The 17,347-nt window shown below is 41.4% G+C and overlaps 1 protein-coding gene across 11 annotated transcripts in view; it reads left to right on the forward strand.

Annotated features, from left to right (window-relative positions):
- GALNTL6 (polypeptide N-acetylgalactosaminyltransferase like 6) overlaps positions 1–17,347 on the forward strand; it is a 564,733-nt gene that overhangs the window by 421,056 nt on the left and 126,330 nt on the right. The window contains exon 1 of one of the 11 annotated variants that reach the window (XM_039541785.1): positions 9,174–9,259. The exons of the other annotated variants lie outside the window; for them this stretch is intronic. The gene's annotated coding sequence lies outside the window, so the exon portion shown is untranslated. Of the gene's footprint in view, positions 1–9,173; positions 9,260–17,347 lie in introns of those variants that run through there. 11 annotated transcript variants of the gene reach the window in all.

A 17,347-nucleotide genomic window follows, 5' to 3' on the forward strand; every position in this document is an offset into this window, starting at 1 on the left:
TTTTACAAAATTCAGCTATTATTCCCTTTAGCAACCACAGAGTTAACTTTTTACTCTGCCTAACATTACTCGCTTGTAGTTAATTACCTTTTCTATCAACTACACCCTCAAGGTTATCAACCAGTTTTCCAAGCTTGTTGTCTGTTGCCCGCCGCCTGGGCCCGATCCTTTTTTCCTCTTGCTAAACCGTTCCTACATAAACACCAATTTATTTCACTATCAATTTAGCTAGGAGGGTGTACTTCTTAACTAGCCCCCACCCTTCTAATCTCTACTGCAAGCAATTATCTATACTTTCCCACCATGGGGGCTACATTTTATGCATAAAACTTTAATTACAACATCTGCAATCAGCCTATCTATTTTAAATATAGGCTACATCTAGTATCAAGCAATCTACAACAACCAATAATCAGCACATAACACAAAATTAACAAAATCTAATAAGGCTAACAAAAGCACTTTACATAAAGGTACTTTGGGTCACATAAATTCAAAGCCATTCTCCCAAATTACCTAAATAACCCACAATTCCCCCCTTGAGAATACTCAACAAACCCTTTGGCTGAGTTTTCTCAAACTTAAAAAACAACAAACAATTAAACTCTAAAAACCGTAGTAATGGGGGTAATATCATTACAATCCAATTAGGGAGGGCAATATATGCTAAAAATTTTATCCAAAACACAGGGCGCAGCCTGTAGAATAAGTCCCAAAATCCAATTAACATCACATTTCTCAGCAGGAGTCCCAAATTTCTTCCTGCCAGTGTACAATTCTTTATTTCTTCACCAGGGTCAGTTCTCAATGTCTTTTAGTCAGGAATTTCTGGTCTTTGGCAATATCAACAACGTGAGTGTTTTTTCTTCTTTTCCACCACCGTCATGGTTCAGCTTCTACGGGGGAAATAATCAGGACGTGGCGGCTGCAGCGAACGAGGGAGAGATTAGCCAGCACGTTACCTTGTCCTTTTCTTTCCCTGCTTGGCTTCTTTTAAACTGTAAATCCTGTGTCAGAACACCCAGCTGTTGCTGCTCATACCGGAGAAGCATAACGGTATTCCCGGCACTGTCCCCGTACGAGCCTCTGCCTGCGCCATGCACTCCAAAGTTTTCCCGTCCAGGGCTCGCTTGCAGCAGAGCACCTCCTCACGTGCCTCTGCCTGCTCACGAGCCTCTGCCTGTGCCATGCACTCCAAAACTTTCCCGTCCAGCGCTCGCCCCAGCGGAGCACCTCCTCACGAGCCTCTGCCTGCTCCCCCTCTTTCCACAATAATCCAGCTGGAAGACCTTGCATTTGATTTAACTTATTATAAATGGCCTGCAGCTGTTGACCCTGGCGCTCCATTTTCTTATAAAAGACATTAAACTGGGTAAACTGAATAGGCGTAGTCAAATTGGGATAGACTTGTGATGGCACGTGTCTCACCCGAGCCTCCTTTATTTCCCCGCATTCGTGACACCCCCAGGTCCCGTGGACACGGCATGGCTTGGGAGGGCAAAGCTGTTTTCATAGGCTCGGGCGTATTGGAGGGTAGTGGAACCATAACAGGGGCAACATTATCCAGGTCGGAAGCCAAAGGTATCACCGTGTCCTTGCCACCGAAAAACTCCCTGGCTCCAACCGACAACACAGAAGGCATTTCGTGCACTCCTGCCTCGGCCATGAGAGTTTGTACTATCTTCTTTGTCTTATTCCATACTTGACTCAGGAAGAAAGCCTTTTATCGCCCTGAGTCACCGACCCCAAACAGTTTTATCAAAGACTATATTTGGTTTAACGAAAAGTCCTTCTGTGTCCCATAACATATCAGAGGAGCCTTTCTCCTGCCGCTTCATAATGTGCAATAAAGGCTTCTGTGTTATCTTTCTTCCGCTGATGCAGCGGTTCCCATATTAGCCGCCACCTCTGAGCTCAGATGCGCCTCGGCCCTTCTCCAGCACTCCCGGCTCTTCCGCCTGGAACAGGCCACCGAGACTAGGCCACCGACACTTTCAGCATTCGATACGAATCACGTCGGATAGGCACTCCCCGCCTCTGGGCTCAGGCTCCTGGCCGTTCGCCTCTGGGCTCAGGCTCCCGACACTATCATGATTCAATACGAATCACGTCGGGGTCACCATTTGTTGCGTTGCATGCGGGCCGGATAAAGCACAACAACCAATATGATTGCAAGCTGAATCATTTATTATTTACAATGCATCATATTATATAAACTTCTCCATATTAGCAAACGTCAGACACACCAACATTACATTGCTGCTGATTGGTTCTTTGTCTGATACACACACTTTTCACATGCATGGCCCTTTGCTTACTGGTTTCCCATTTCCCATGCAACTTATCTGATCCCAATTAGGCCACCTGGCATTTGCCTCGCTCTGGCAGTTCCCTACTTTCTCATAACAACTTTATCTAACTCCTCTATTCTTGCTTGTTGTCCTGCTGCTGTAACTTTCCACCAAGGCAGCATAGGGATGATGTAACCCGACATCTATATAATCCATATATATATATATATATATATATATATATATATATATATGCTTTAAAAAGGCCAATTTCACAAAGCTGAGAAGAATTGTGAGCCAAATCAGCTGGGAGAAAGACAGTAATCATAAAAATATGAATGATAATTGGGGATCATTTAAGAACACTTTACTAGATGCCTCAAAAGCCACAATTCCATGAAGAAGGCTGCACTAGTTAAACTAACCCAGTTTAGAGGGGAAGTGAAGGCAGCTGTAAAAAATAATATACAACAAATATGGAAGAGAGGGGAAGTTGATAGTAATTAATATAAACTAGAAGTTAGGAATTGTAGAAAATTGATAAGGGAAGCCAAGGGACAGAAGGCGAGCTCTATGGCCAGCAGAGTTAAGGAAAATAAGTTTTTAAAATATATTAGAAGCAAAAGAATCCTGGCAATAGTTCATTAATACATGGAAATGGTAGTATTATCAATAATAATGCAATAAAGGCAGAGGTGCTTAGTAATATTTCTGTTCTGTATTTAGGGGAAAAAACAGGTGATGCAATGTCATCAGCTGGAGATAACTCTTTCTAGTCCACCAATATCTCTGGAGGATGTTGAACAGAAGCTACTAAAGCTGCACATTTTTAAATCAGCAGGTCCATATAACTTGCATTCAAGAGTTTTAAAAGAGCTGGCTGAGGAGATCACTGGACTATTAAGTTGCTTTTCAATAAGTCTGGGGGCACTGGGGAAGTTTGAGAAGACTGGAAAAAGATAATGTGCCAATTTTTTTAAAAGGGTAAACAAGATGACCCAGGTAATTACAAGCCTGTCAGCCTGACATTGATTCTGGACAAGATAATGGAGCAGCTAATATGGGACTCGATTAATAACAAACTAAAGGTGGGTAATGTAATTAATGCAAATCAACATGGGCTTGTGGAAAATATATCCAGTCAAGCTAACTTAATATCTTTGTTTTGATGAGATTACCAGTTTAGTTGATAAAAATAAGTGTCGACATAATATACTTAGACTTCTGTACGGCATTTGACTTGGTACAGCATCACATTTGATTTTAAAAGCTATAACAATATAGAATTTACATGGCACACATTTAATGGATTACAAGCTGACTAGGTGATTGGTCTCAAAATGTAACTGTAAATGGGGAATTGTCATTGATTCCAGTGGGGTCCCACAGGGATTGGTTCTTTGACCTACACTATTCAGCATTTTTTTAATTAGTGACCTGGAAGAAATCATAAAAATACCACTGATAAAGTCTGATGATCACACACAAGTTGAGGGAATGGTAAATAATGAAGAGGACAGGTCACTAATTCAGAGCAATCTGGATCACTTAGTAACCTGGGAACAAGGGAAATATGCTTTTTAATATGGCTCAATGTGACAGTATACATCTGGCAACAAAGAATGCAGGCCATACCGCAGGCCCAAAAGATTTGGGGGTCATAGTGGATATTCAGCTAAACATGAGCAGCCAGTGTGACGCTGTGGCCAAAAAAGGCTAATGCGATCCTGGAATGCATAAACTGGGGAATCTTGAGTAGGAGCAGAGAGCTTATTTTACCTCTGTATTTGGTACTGGTGTTACCACTGCCAGGATACTGTGTCCAGTTCTGGTGCTCACAATTCCAGAAGGATGTTGATAAGCTGGAGAGGGTTCAGAGAAGAGCCAAAAGAATGATTAAAGGACTAGAAAACATGCCCTATAATGATAGATTTAAGAAGTTCTATCTATTTAACTTAAAGAGAAGATTAAGGGGCGACTTGATTAGTCTATAACAGCGTTCGCAAACCGTGGATCAAGACCCCATTTTAATGGAGTTGCCAGGGCTGGCTTAGACTTGCTGGGGCCCAGGGCCGAAGCTGAAGCTTGAGCACCACTGCCCGGGGTTGAAGCCTGCTGCAGCCCTGGGCAGCAAGGCTCAGGTTACAGGCCCCCTGCCTGGGGCTGAAGCCCTTGGGCTTCGGCTTTGGCCTTGTCGCCCAGAGCGGTGAGGCTTGGGCTTTGGCATTGGGCCCCATACCTGGAGCAGTGGGGCTCAGGCAGGCTCAGGCTTCAGTCCCCTCTTCTGGGGTCATGTAGTAATTTTTCTTGTCAGAAGGGGGTCACAGTGCAATGAAGTTTGAGAACCCCTGGTCTATAAGTATCTACATGGGGAACAAATATTTAATAATAGGTTCTTCACTCTAGCAGAAAAAGGTATAATACAATCCAATAGCTGGAAGTTATAGCTGGAAAAATTCAGATGGGAAATACAGTGTACATTTTTAATGGTGAGAATAATTAACCATTGGAACAATTTACAAAGGGGCACGGTGGATTCTCCATCACTGACAATTTTTAAATTATGATTGGATATTTTTTGAACAGCTCTGCTAGGAGTTATTTTGGGGAAGTTCTATGGCCTGTGCTATGCAGGAGGTCAGACTTGATGGTCGCAATGGTCCCTTCTGGCTGTAGAATCTATGAAGGACTGTAGCTCTAGTATCCAGAAACAGGCATGATGTGTGCTACCCCTTGCAGTTCTCTCAATGTGTTATCCATACTAACCCAGGCTGGCCCAGTTCTGAGCAAAAAATTTTAAAATGCTGTGTTTTGTGGACAAATCTCCAGCAGAAATTAAACTGAGATTATGTATTTGAATCTTTTATGACCCAGTCCAGGACTTCAGGAAGGAAAATTAGGTAAATGCTGATACTTACTGCATGTCAGTTAACCTTTAAAGGTTCATCAAATCATTAAAAGAGGAGATAATAAAGGTGTTTATCAATTTGTCCATCCCTCTGGCCATGCAGGATTGTTCTCTGGCACATTTGCTAGTATTTTGTTAGTTTCAAATATCCCAAGTGATGGTGTTTCCAACATTTTTCTAATATTTTGGCAGGTTATGTAGTCTAATGGGTCCAGCGGTCTTTCCTCTGTTTTTCCCCTTTGTTAATGTAATCATTTCTACTTATGCTGCCAGGTACCATCCTAAATAATTCCTCTCCATTTTGGTTTGCATGTTTTACATCCTTCAAATGTTTGTAAACAATTATCATGTCTTCCCTTTGCAGTCAGTTACCAAACAATACCACATTTGCCTCTTTTAACGTTTTCTCTTAAGTCAGTCCTTTCAGGCCCCAATCATTTTTGTGGTGGTTCTCTGAACTCTCCAGTTTGTCAGTACTCTTTTAGTACTGAGGTGCATAGGATTGCTTTACGGAGGTTCAGTAACATAGGATTGTTAATATCTTTTTTTGTGATTTATGGGGATATATACAGGTGAGTACAAGATTCTCACAAAGGTGCAGTATTTATTGTATAGTCCTGGGAACATGAGCTGTTCCTAGTTTGGGTAATTGAACCAGTGGTGCAACATGTCCATGCTAGCCACTCTCTGCTGGTTGCTGTTTAACCAAGCATCCACACTTGTGCTGAAGCTGCATTGCCCTCTAACAATCTATTCCCACAATTCCCAGCACAGCTCCCAGAAACTTTTATTAGTGGAAGTTTTTGAAAAGTCTGGATTAGTACAAAATTCAGAGCAAAGGTCAGACCTGAGAAATGTTTGTGGTGTTTGGATATAGGGTTTTGGGTTGGCTGAAGCCATCCATTTTTGTAGACCTTTTCTAGAGGGAGGATACAGACAGCTACCCATAGGAATTTAAAATAAGCTTCCATGCTAGTCTTACTCCCTGCTTTCAGTGCCTACGCTCTTTAGTAAATCTATTTAAAAGTAAAATTTCCTTTGCACCAAATAAAATAAAAACCAGCGGATGGTACTCTAACACTCTATGCTCTTGAACATAGCAAAAAAGATGAAGACTAAAGCGTGATGCAATCTCCTGGGGCTTTTTATTTTTAAAAAGTTATATAAAAAATTAGAAAATTATGACTGTGGATCTGGTCTTGTTTCCCGTTGTTGTCAGCAGCAAACTTCTATTTACTTCACTTGGAGCAGAACTGGACCCTGTAGTTAATTTTATTTAAAACTCCAGACCTCAACTGTTAATTTAAAATTCTATGTTTTTCTGCTTCTCAAATTCCTATCCTTAATGAGGGTTCTTTCCAGACTAAAGGGTGGGAATGAAGAACATCAGTGACACTCCAAAACAATATTGGCAGCTGAGAAGTATGAAAAGACAGGTTGGTTCAGCTCAATAAACAAAAAAGAAAAGATCCTAAAGACAAAAAATACTTAATGTCTCTTTTTTCCCAAGCTTGATTTACCCAGCAGCTCACTTGTTTTCTCAAAAAAGAGCTGAGCATCCATCCATGGAAAAACTATGGAATTATTGTTTGATTAACTGCTCATACTGTCATTACTTGATGCCTAATTATGCATCAGTGTCTGCCTCATTATGTCATGAAGCAACATCATGGCAGATTAGTTTTTGAATTGAGAAATGGACACCTTTTTGATACCTATTTGCTTCCTTTCCCTCTTCTTAAATAGAACATTGATCCTGAACAACAGTTTAGCTCTGTAGCTATATAACCCCTGCAAATACCCAGCCTACAAGGCAAATTCTTCATTGCAAATGACCAAAGAAAGATTGCTTGAATTAATCTTGAGCAGATCACTTTCCTGTGTTACAGTTAGAGCAGGTTTTTAGAGGAATGCCATCAGTTGTAGATTTCTAAAGACTTTTTCAGCAACATTAACCCACTGTGTCCCATGCCTCTGCTACTTTCATTGTGGTTCATTATATAGCATAACTTGAAAGGCAATACTTAAAGCAGAGTTAACATTTTGAAACTGGGAGGAAGAAGCGGGGAAAAGCTTAGGGGGGAGAAATCAGGATGGTGGGAAGTTCAGCCATCGCAAAAAAAGAAAGTGACAGGATACGGAAAGATCACTAGACTGGGTGAACATGCAAACAACTAGCTAATGCACTCACAACATTGTAAGAACATTAGCTGATGAGAACTGAGTCAAAGTATCAGAAGAGGGAATGCACCTTCCCTGAACAATCCCACATGGCAAAAAATTAATCAAGAAAGACTTGGAACACCAACAAAAGAGAGAGAGAGAGAAAATCAGTACAGTAGCATGAAGCAATCTAGAAAGTTATCGAGGTGCTTGGATTCAGAAATAAAAGAAATGAGCACAGTTTCTCAAAGCTTGTGCCCCTTCTGGCCACCAAAGTGTTGTTCCCAAATGTGGGAGCTATATTTTTAGGAAAGATATTGAAGAAATAAGAAAGATGCAACATATCCGTGAACTTAAATATCCTTGAAAAGTGGTGTTTAGTTCTAGGATTTATATTGGTTAGAAATTCAGGGTGCTGTGCGGTGCTGAGTCCATGCTGCAAGGTATTATGCATCCTCAAATTGTGATCTGTTGAAGTTATACAGTATCTTGAGCAGGGGCTCAGCCCCACGCAGCATTGGACCCTACATTAGAAACTACCTTAGAAGAAAACACATTTTGTTATGTCATTGTAAAGCCAAAGCAACTTCTTGACCTGATGTCAAACTCTAGAACAGTGATACTTCGATCTCAGTGGTTCAGGAGCCAAATTAGCAATCAACATTACCCAAAAGAGCCACAGTAATGTGAACTCATTGTTTCATTTATTATTATTATTATACTCACAGCAAAATGCCTGACCAAGTATTCTGCAATTGGTTAATAACATAGTAAAAGCATCCTGACTGGTTAATAACTTAGATTGGTTAATAATTAAATCACACAGTGTTTTAATATCATGTGCTGCAAAGAGCTGCAAGAGACACATTAAAGAGCCACTTGTGGTCCCAAGCCTCAGTCTGAGTATCCCTTCTCTAGAACAAAGATTGACAGGTTCGGGGGCGGAGGGGGTGTTAAACTGAACCTCAGGCAGTTCTGCGCTCAAAGAGAACATACAAGGAATTTTCTTGCTCACAGACAGTCAATCCTTACTCAGGAAAAACTTCTACTGAAATGTTGCCTGAGTAAAAGTCCTGAACAAGGACTTAAGGGTTTGTCTCACTATGATTAGTTTAGGGAATGGACAACAAAAATGGCAGCATACGTGTCTATTGTTAGGCAGAAAGTTAGCAGAATACATTACAAGGTGGAATATTAAGGGCCAAATTCTGATACCTGTATCCACGTTTAGTAGCACCTAGGGTGCTATTCAGTGTAAGTAAAGGAATCAGAATCTAGCACTAATTTTAAAAAAAGGGTGCAGAGATTACATAAACTGCATGACCTCCTTTCACCCTTGAAAGTGCCTGTGTTCCTATCCCTTATGCAAAAGTTCTCCTGCATACTGTGTCTAGGGCTTTTGAGGGGTTAAAAAGAGCAATGCTGGAGAAAACAATTTTCTAAGATGACAGTGCCTAGTATAGAAGCCAGTAGTATATTTTGGAGGAAGAACTAAAAATATGTCAGATAGTTTCAGGCAACACAGAGAAAATGTCAGTGTAATGACAGGTCTCAAATCTTCAAGACTTTTCACTGTTATAAATATGTAGAAATTGTCCTTGTTGACATGTTATTGTCAAGTATAGTTTATAATTGTTAACAATTAATGCTGTCATGATGCAGTTTAGTCAGTCATGTTACACTGATAATACAAGGATGGCATTTATGACTAATTTACTGCTATCAAAGAAAATGATGCTTTCTCTATTTCATTCCTCAGTATCCTCATTTAGTTGTGTCCTAGGAGAAACCTCAGACTTGCATTCCTTGGAGACAGTTTACTGTATAAATACCTGAGTAATGAACAGAATTGTTAAAAGAATCAAATTTTAATGCATCAAGGTCATCCAGTTGACAGGTTTGTACTGTATAATTATGCCCAGAAGAACTATCTGTAGGGCAGCCTTAGATTTATTTGTTACAGCACACTTAACATATAGTTTTCCTTGTAACCGTATATTAGCCCAGATCCTCCACTGACTTAGGGACACACTTTTGTTGCACTACCAGTGTAAGGAAATCTGAAAGCCAGTGCAGTCTTCCCTGGAATGATTTCCTGGTACAGGGGGATCATTTAGCAACACAAAGCCAACATAACACCTTCTATTCTACTTCCCTCCTTGTGGAGGCATAAGGGTCATGGCCATGGGACATGGCAAACAGCCAGAGTTTCTGTAAGCCCTTCTGATCCCCAGCTGACACAAGGTCTTTTGAAGCAATTAGCAACCCACGTAAATTAAGCTATTATATTTTAAATCAGGGGAACAGCCACTCACACAGCAGACCCAGGATTGCTGAATGGGTTTCCATACATTTGTCTTCAGTACTATTCTTACACTTGTTGGGGTTGTCATGCTGTCTGGAGTGGTTCACAGTGAGTGCCAACCTCAGGGCAGAGTGTCAAAGAGCAGAACAGATACCCCAAACTGGTGGTACATACTATAATTAGATTTCACCAACCCAGTAACCAATGTGGTGTATATAGTGATCCAGGAGTTCAATCTTACTATGGAGTCAGACAGTCCCCTTGGGCACTTCAGTCTATATTGCCACCCAGGCAAGCTGGACTTAGTGATAAATGGTCACTTAAACCAAAGATCACAAAATATTCAGGTTGCTCCCAGTCCCAATTGACAGTCTCTTACCTCAGGCCAATTTGTACCTTCGATCTCACATCAAAGACAATGCTGGTAACCAATCTTATAGTAAACTAACTAAGGATTTATTAATTAAGAAAATAAATTAGTTATTTACAGGTTAAAGTAGGCAACATATATGCACAAATGAGTTACAATCTTAGGTTCCAAAAGGTGACAGAGCTGTAGTCATCTGTCTACTAAATGTCTTTTCAGGCTAACCCAGGTTGACCCTGGGGATCTCTGCTTGTTTCTTAGCTGCAGCCCTTGTAAGAGTCCAAACAACAGAGAGAACTAGTTCTTCTTGTGAGCATCTTTATATGTCCTTCCCCCAGAATTCAAACCTGTGGGAGAGTGCTCCTGCACACAACTTCTTCAGGGGTGGATGGGGCAATCAACAAAGTTTTTGTCCTACAATGGCCAATTTAGTTTTGATAGTCCTCCTTGATGGGTGGGGGGAACCACTCCTCCAGTCTGAGTTCACAAGTTCAAAGCAGGCATTTTTACAACTATAATGCAAAATTTTCATATTACCTTTATAGCATGGGGTTCAGACAGTACAAATAAGATTGCATGCAGCAATTTACAAGCATTTTATAGAATCTAAACCCTAAACACATTCTTACAAGTCTAAGACCTATCTTGAACAATACTAATGTACAAGTGAGTTGGTCTGGCTTCAAGCTATGACTCTGTCAGTGCTCAACTGACTCCTACAGCCTTAGCCAGAGCTGGTGCCTGTTTTGCCTGTGTCACAGTGGGTATTAACCCCAGAAGTTAAAACATGGAGGGACACAGAGGATAGGTGCTAGAACTAGGGGTGCTGCCACACCCTTTGGCTTGAAGTAGCAGTAGTAACCCAAATACATGATTTCCCGCCTTCATCACCCACGCTATAAAAATTGTTCTAGCACCACTGGAGCAGAGTGGAGCAAGGTTCTCCTTTCCCCTTGGCTTATGTGATGAGAACTCCCCCTCCTCTTCCAATCTGTTTCAACCACTGGTTAGTCCTGGTCTCCTGCCCATAATTAAAGTAATTGTTATGCTTAATTGCAAAGAAAATTGTCAGCTAGTTTATTCTTAATGTCCTATTCTAGGTGGTTTTGCAGTGTTGTTGTGTGCCTCATTCTGAGTAGAGGTGGCTGCATTTCACAATTTACCATTGCTATTGTGAGAAAAATGATTCCTTTGTATATCAGTAGTTAGTAAGGAATTTTGGATCTTTCTGGATGAACAGAACTATAGGAGTATTTTATATTTATAGAAAGAGAGCTTGTAGTTTGCTATACATAACAGGAAATACACAGCAAAAGGTAGAGGCAAGCTTAAAGTAAAGAAGGTGAGAGGATTTTCCCAGTCATTCTCAAAGACTTTCCCTAAGCATAGACACAAACAGGGCTAAGGGATGTACTAAAGGATAATATGCTTGAATGTTGCTAAGTTACTGTAACAAAGAACATGCTAAATCCATTTTTCCAAGTATTTCTCTTCTGATCACTGTCTTTCTTTTTGGGGACATATTTTGCTGTCAATCATGAACACCAATGAAATAAGGCTGCTAGTCAGCACAATGAGCAGAAATGGGTAGTACAAGATGGCAAAGTTTCTCATTACAGGTATGACATGAAATAAACTTTCAGCGAAGAACAGCTTACATTCCCTTCGTAACCTTTCTAAAAGGGTTTAAAATGTAATGAACAGTTGTTGATTTCTGTATTTAACTTTGTCTTGCAAAACAGGATTTTAGCTGTTATATTATGTTTTTCATAGTATTCCAATTCTCTTTTCAGTAACGGGAGCTCAATAAATTACGTAAATGTATGCAATCCTTACTGTGTGTATTGAACTCAGTCTTTAACTGCTCTGAGCTCACAATCTCTGCAGCTAATGGAAGAGAAAAAGGTGTCTTCAAGGTACCTTTCTGCCTCCCTGATCCTAGGGTTGGCCAAGGGCTGAAACAGTCCTCAATTCAAGTTAGAGCAGCCATAGGACTGCTCTAACTTACAACTACTGGAACAGTCCCCTTAGGGATTAATTTTATGACCCCAAATCAGCAGAGCACCACACACTCAGTCATGTCCCTATATGCCCCCCCAATATGCTCCTCTGTTTAGAGGGGGAGCAGGTGGTGTATATAGGCAAACATTGACTTTACAGCACAGTGGGATTGCCTGGCGCAACATGCATTTAACACACCCAGTGAATGTCAAATCAGTTCAAATTATACTTCTCCAACTAAAATAAAATCAATATATTAACAGAGTTAGCTAATGTTGTGCAGGGAAGCGTTAAATAATCCTCCCAGCACTATGGTTGCCCTCAGGTGAATTGAAGAACACTGCTGGTGACCCAGTTGTCAATAATACCATGACAGGAAATGTGGGAGCTGGCTGTGCTGTCTTGGAGAGAGGTTTGGTAGGGGGAGAAGCTGAGTAGATCACAGACAATATACCATGTGTATGACTGGCCAGAATCTGCAGAGCCAGGGGGCTTAATTTCTCAGGGATCTCTCTAGCGCCTTTACTTCAAGTAGTGTCCCTGTGGGTGCTCCACTGTAGGTGTGCTTGTGTCCCTGTGCTGCTGATTATAGAACTTTGGTAGCAGTGTCTGTTAGGCTTGTACATGCACTGCCCCCCCCCATGCTCTGCCACGAGGCTAACCAGTGCTGTGCAGGTGAGCCCACCTCAGTTCCTTCTCAACCACCCCAGTGAGAGACGGAGCCATTAGCAGTCCGTTCATCGGATCATTATCCCTACTGGAATTCAAATAGTTAATAACTTTCTTAGTCTGAGGACATGTCTACACATACAGTGCTGAAGCATGTCTGTGAAGACACTCTGTCTGACGGGACCTCTCCCTTCGGCATAATAAAACCACCTCCACAAGCAGCAGAAGCTGTGGTGGCGGGAGAAGGTTTCCCACCAACATAGCGCTGTTCACACCGGCACTTACATCATTGTAACTTATATTGCTCATGGGGATGGTTTATTCACATCCCTGAATGACATACGTTCTGCTGACAAGCTTTAGTGTAGACATAGCCTTGGAGTTCCTCTAGTTTTTTTTTTCTTTAAAAAAAAAATGAACCTTTCTTTTCCCTTTTGTCTGGGGTTTGCCCTAGTGCGAAATATGCCTGATTCACTGGGATTTAAGAGGTGCCTCTCATGCAAAGAGACCATCCCAGTAGCGGACAGATGTTCCTGCTGTATCCATTGTCTCATGGAAAAACGCATTTTCCAAAAGTGTAGTCTTTGCCAACAATTAAAGTCCAGCTGGAGCCAGACACGCCACCGCGCAGCACAGAGCACCGGGTCAGGCTGGGCTCTGCAGCTGCGCTGCCCCAGGAGCTCACAGCCCCGCCGCCCAGAGCACTGCACCAACAGCAGAGTGAGCTGAGGATGCGGGGGAGGGAGAACTGGGGGTCGGGGGCGGGGACTACTTTCCCAGGGCAGGAGCTCAGGGGCCGGGCAGGATGGTCCCGTGGGCCAGATGTGGCCTGCGGGCCGTAGTTTGCCCACCTCTGTCCTAGACTATAGGCTGACTATCAAGAAATCAGGACTATATCTTAGTTTATTCAAAGTACGCAGCCATAACATACTTCTATCAACAAATAGAGGGGTACTCGGTGTTCTTGCATGCAACTACAAAGCAACTCCTCAAGGGTATAATAAACTTTTTACCCTAAGCCTCACTGATATAACAGAGAGGCTATTCTACACACCTGGACAGGACAAAGACCTTTAGAAACTCTCCTAAGCTCTTCCTTTCCATTGCAGGCAGATCAAAAAGTACAACAATGTCTGCACAGAGACTCTTGAGCTGCATTAAACAATGCTATGAGATTTGCAGGGTCATGCTTCCATCTGAAATCCGTACACACGCCACAAGGTCAATTTCTGCCTCAGTTGCCTTCCTCAAGAATATCCCTATTTTGGAAATCTGCAGAGAAGCCATCTGGGCATCTGTACATACTTTCACAGAACACTATGTGGTTACAGGCAACTCTGTGTCCAACATCAACTTTGGCACCTCAGTATTATCATCCATAAAAGACTTGACTCCAAAGCCCCAGACCTCCATCGGGAACACTGCTTGGGAGTTATCTACAGTGGAGCACCCGTGGAGGCACTACTCCAAGAAAAAGAGGGAGTTATTTTGTGCAGTGACAGTGGTTCTTCAAGACGTGTGTCCCTATGGGTGCTCCACAACCCACCCTTCTCCCCTCTACTTTGGAGTTCTTGTCAATGACTCTGCAGTAGAGAAGGAACTGAGGGTGGTTAACCTGTGCAGTTCTACTTAGCCTCGTGGTAGAGCACAAGGTGAGGGGACAGCGCATCTGCAGGGCAAACAGACACTGTTGCCAAAGTTCTCTGATCAGAAGCACAGGGACACACGCACACCTACGGTAGAGCACCCATGGGGGACACATGTCGAAGTGCACAAGGTGAGTAACTTTCTCTTTTCTTGGCCTCATCATATGTCTGCACTGTAGCCGCACTAGTCCCTAAGTCTGGGAAAGAAGAATGTACTCAATTCCTGGCTCTGTAAGATCTGTGGCTTTGGTGTCTTTTCGAAAATCTCTCCATGCTTTTCCTGGGAAATTTAGGGGGTCTTGGTGAAGAAGGTTCTACTCACCTAGCACATCTGCCACCAGGAGGAATCAGTAAAAAGCATACATATTTTAGCCACACAAAGAGGGAAGAACAACAATTCAATTTAAAAAAAAAATTCCTCTTCTGTCATCCCTATCAATTCAGAGTGTATACTTTTGGACACTGAATTAGCAATTGCGTATTCTGCTTGAGCAGACCTTTAATTAGTAGGACAAAACAATTTTCTCTTCGCTGCTCTTTTAGAAAAACTCCTCCAGTTTTTAAATGAAGATAAAGAGCCCACACAAAAGAATTACAATAGAGAATTTGTTTATAGACTATCAGCAGTGGAGACATAATGCTGCCCTTTATCATCACTTGTCATACCAGTGACAGCCTATAAAACTCTTGCTCCTGCATGACTCTTTATTTGTCACCTTCTGCGCCAACTCCTGCCCTGGCAGATGCCTGGCATGTATCAGACATATGATTTATTACCTCATTTAATCAACACTGTGAAAGAAAGAAAGAATATCTTTTCTTTTAAATTACAAATTAGGCATCTTCCCCCTATTTTTAGTGACAGGAGTTCTGACTTTTTTTACATCTGAGGTGCCCCATTTATTGCTCAGTGAAGAATTTAAATACTCGTGTCTCTCTCATGCCTGCCTCTGAAAGTTAAATTTATGTAATATTGCTGCATATAAATGAAGCCATCCTACCTCAGTGTTTTATTGTCATGGCAAGCTTGCTTGAACTGATTCTGCTGGCAATAAATGGCCTGAATGTGTTGTCTCTGGGAGACTTAAAGGCCTTTCATTTCATTTTGTTTTCTATTTTGCACATCACATTGGAATATCTTCAGAGAATTTTTCCTGAAATTATGGTTTTGCCTTGACACTGAAGGGTGTGTGTGTGTTTGGAGATGCAGCTTACTGGCTTCTCAGCGTATATGGATAATGCAGAGGGCATGTGTTTACAGGAGGTTTTCTTGGAAGATGATATCTACAGCAATAGAATAGTCTATCAGGCTGGTGATAAAAATTAAATTGAGATGTGTGTGGTAAAAATCAGATTTCCCCTTCCCTTTTCGCTTTGAAGGGAAACTCAAACTGGAGTTCTGTGGTAAAGGGGCAGTTTATTTTGATGATATGGAGAAATGTGATGTTAAAAGCCAAAGCTCATAGAAATTAGTAACAGAAAACACCTACTAGATGAGACTTTGCTAGGACAGGGTTATTCCCTACAGCATATTCTCAAATGCTTGTACTATCTAATTTTCAACGATCCTTAGGCACAGGGGCTTTCACAGTTTTGCCTCTCTTCTAGGAACTGACCTTCATGACCACTAGGTTGTGAGGTGTTTTATGTGGGGACAGCTCTTGAAAACAAACCACAAAGTGCAGCTCTTGCAGAAACAGCAGCATGATTTCTCAAGGGTCTTGCCAACATTCTGAGAAGTGCATTGGTTGCTTATATGTCGGTGACTGACCATCAAGGTTTTATATTTAGCATTTATATAACCTTAGAAAATACTGGGGCAGTGGCCCAGAGGGGCCATCTGTTGTGTTAGGTCTCATTATGTGTCTGAGATTGACAGGACTGGAACTGAGTGTCCTGAGACATACATTTAAAATGGAAATGCAGTATGGAAGCACTTTCATACTGATTTAACTTGAGGAGCTTTATTATCTGTGAACCCGATTTTTTTTGTTTTGAGAAATCTTCATTCTCTGAACCATATTATAGTAGATTGTTGAAACTGGGTTCTGCATGCAGCTTTTGTAGTAAAGAGATTATGGATTCCATACTAAATCTTTCATCTGTGTAAAATTTCAAAATTAGACCTGTATTAGATGCAGTTATTGATACTCTCTTCTTCTGTATCAAAGTTTAGGATTAGAATATTGCTTACATGGATTTAATTTCCTAATTTGCTCAGGGGCTACTCAGTCTAGACACTTTACATGTCTTTAGTAATCAATAATTTTCTCGAATTTTTGAAAGAGCTCTGGTGTGTTGATGGCATCAGTCAAACTGATCTCTTTAAAAATGAGTATTCGCTGACATTCAGTACTTTCACTTTCTGAGTAAGTAGGATGACTTTGTAGGTACAAATCTAAGTGAAGCCATACTTAGAATACTACGTAAATAGTACAAATGTTGTTTGTATAGTTGACTCTTTTGTGCTTCTTGTGCCATGCTAAAAACCTAATAAAACCACTAAGTCACAGGACAAAAAACAGGCTTTTTCAAAAGGATAAAACTAACTTAGGAAGACTAGATCCTGATATTCAAAGATGTGCTGAGTTATTTAACACAGTGTTTCCCGAAGTATGGGATGTGCTCCCTGCTAGGCATGAAGGGCTAGTTGGGAGAATGAGGACTTCTCCTTGGAGATCTCTCCAGTCTCAGCTTTCACTTTCACTCTGGCTGTTATGTTTGTGGGGAAAAAACCTTCAAAATATGAAGAGCACAATGGATGCAGAGATGCTTGAATGAGTTTGCAGGGAGCCTAAACATAGCTCTGAGGTTTCATTTCAATGGTTGCTATCTCAGATGTCAATGGAGATGCTATAAACACCAACATTTTCACTGCTTGCCAATGAGGTAAGAAAGGAGAAGTGCCATATGGCTGGTCTATACTAGGAACTTAGGTTGGCAGGGGTGAGGATTGAGAGACATATCTATGCCAACCTAACCCTGTAGACAGTTCTA

Source organism: Mauremys reevesii, linkage group 5 (assembly GCF_016161935.1).
Source record: "Mauremys reevesii isolate NIE-2019 linkage group 5, ASM1616193v1, whole genome shotgun sequence".
Classification (NCBI taxonomy): domain Eukaryota; kingdom Metazoa; phylum Chordata; order Testudines; family Geoemydidae; genus Mauremys; species Mauremys reevesii.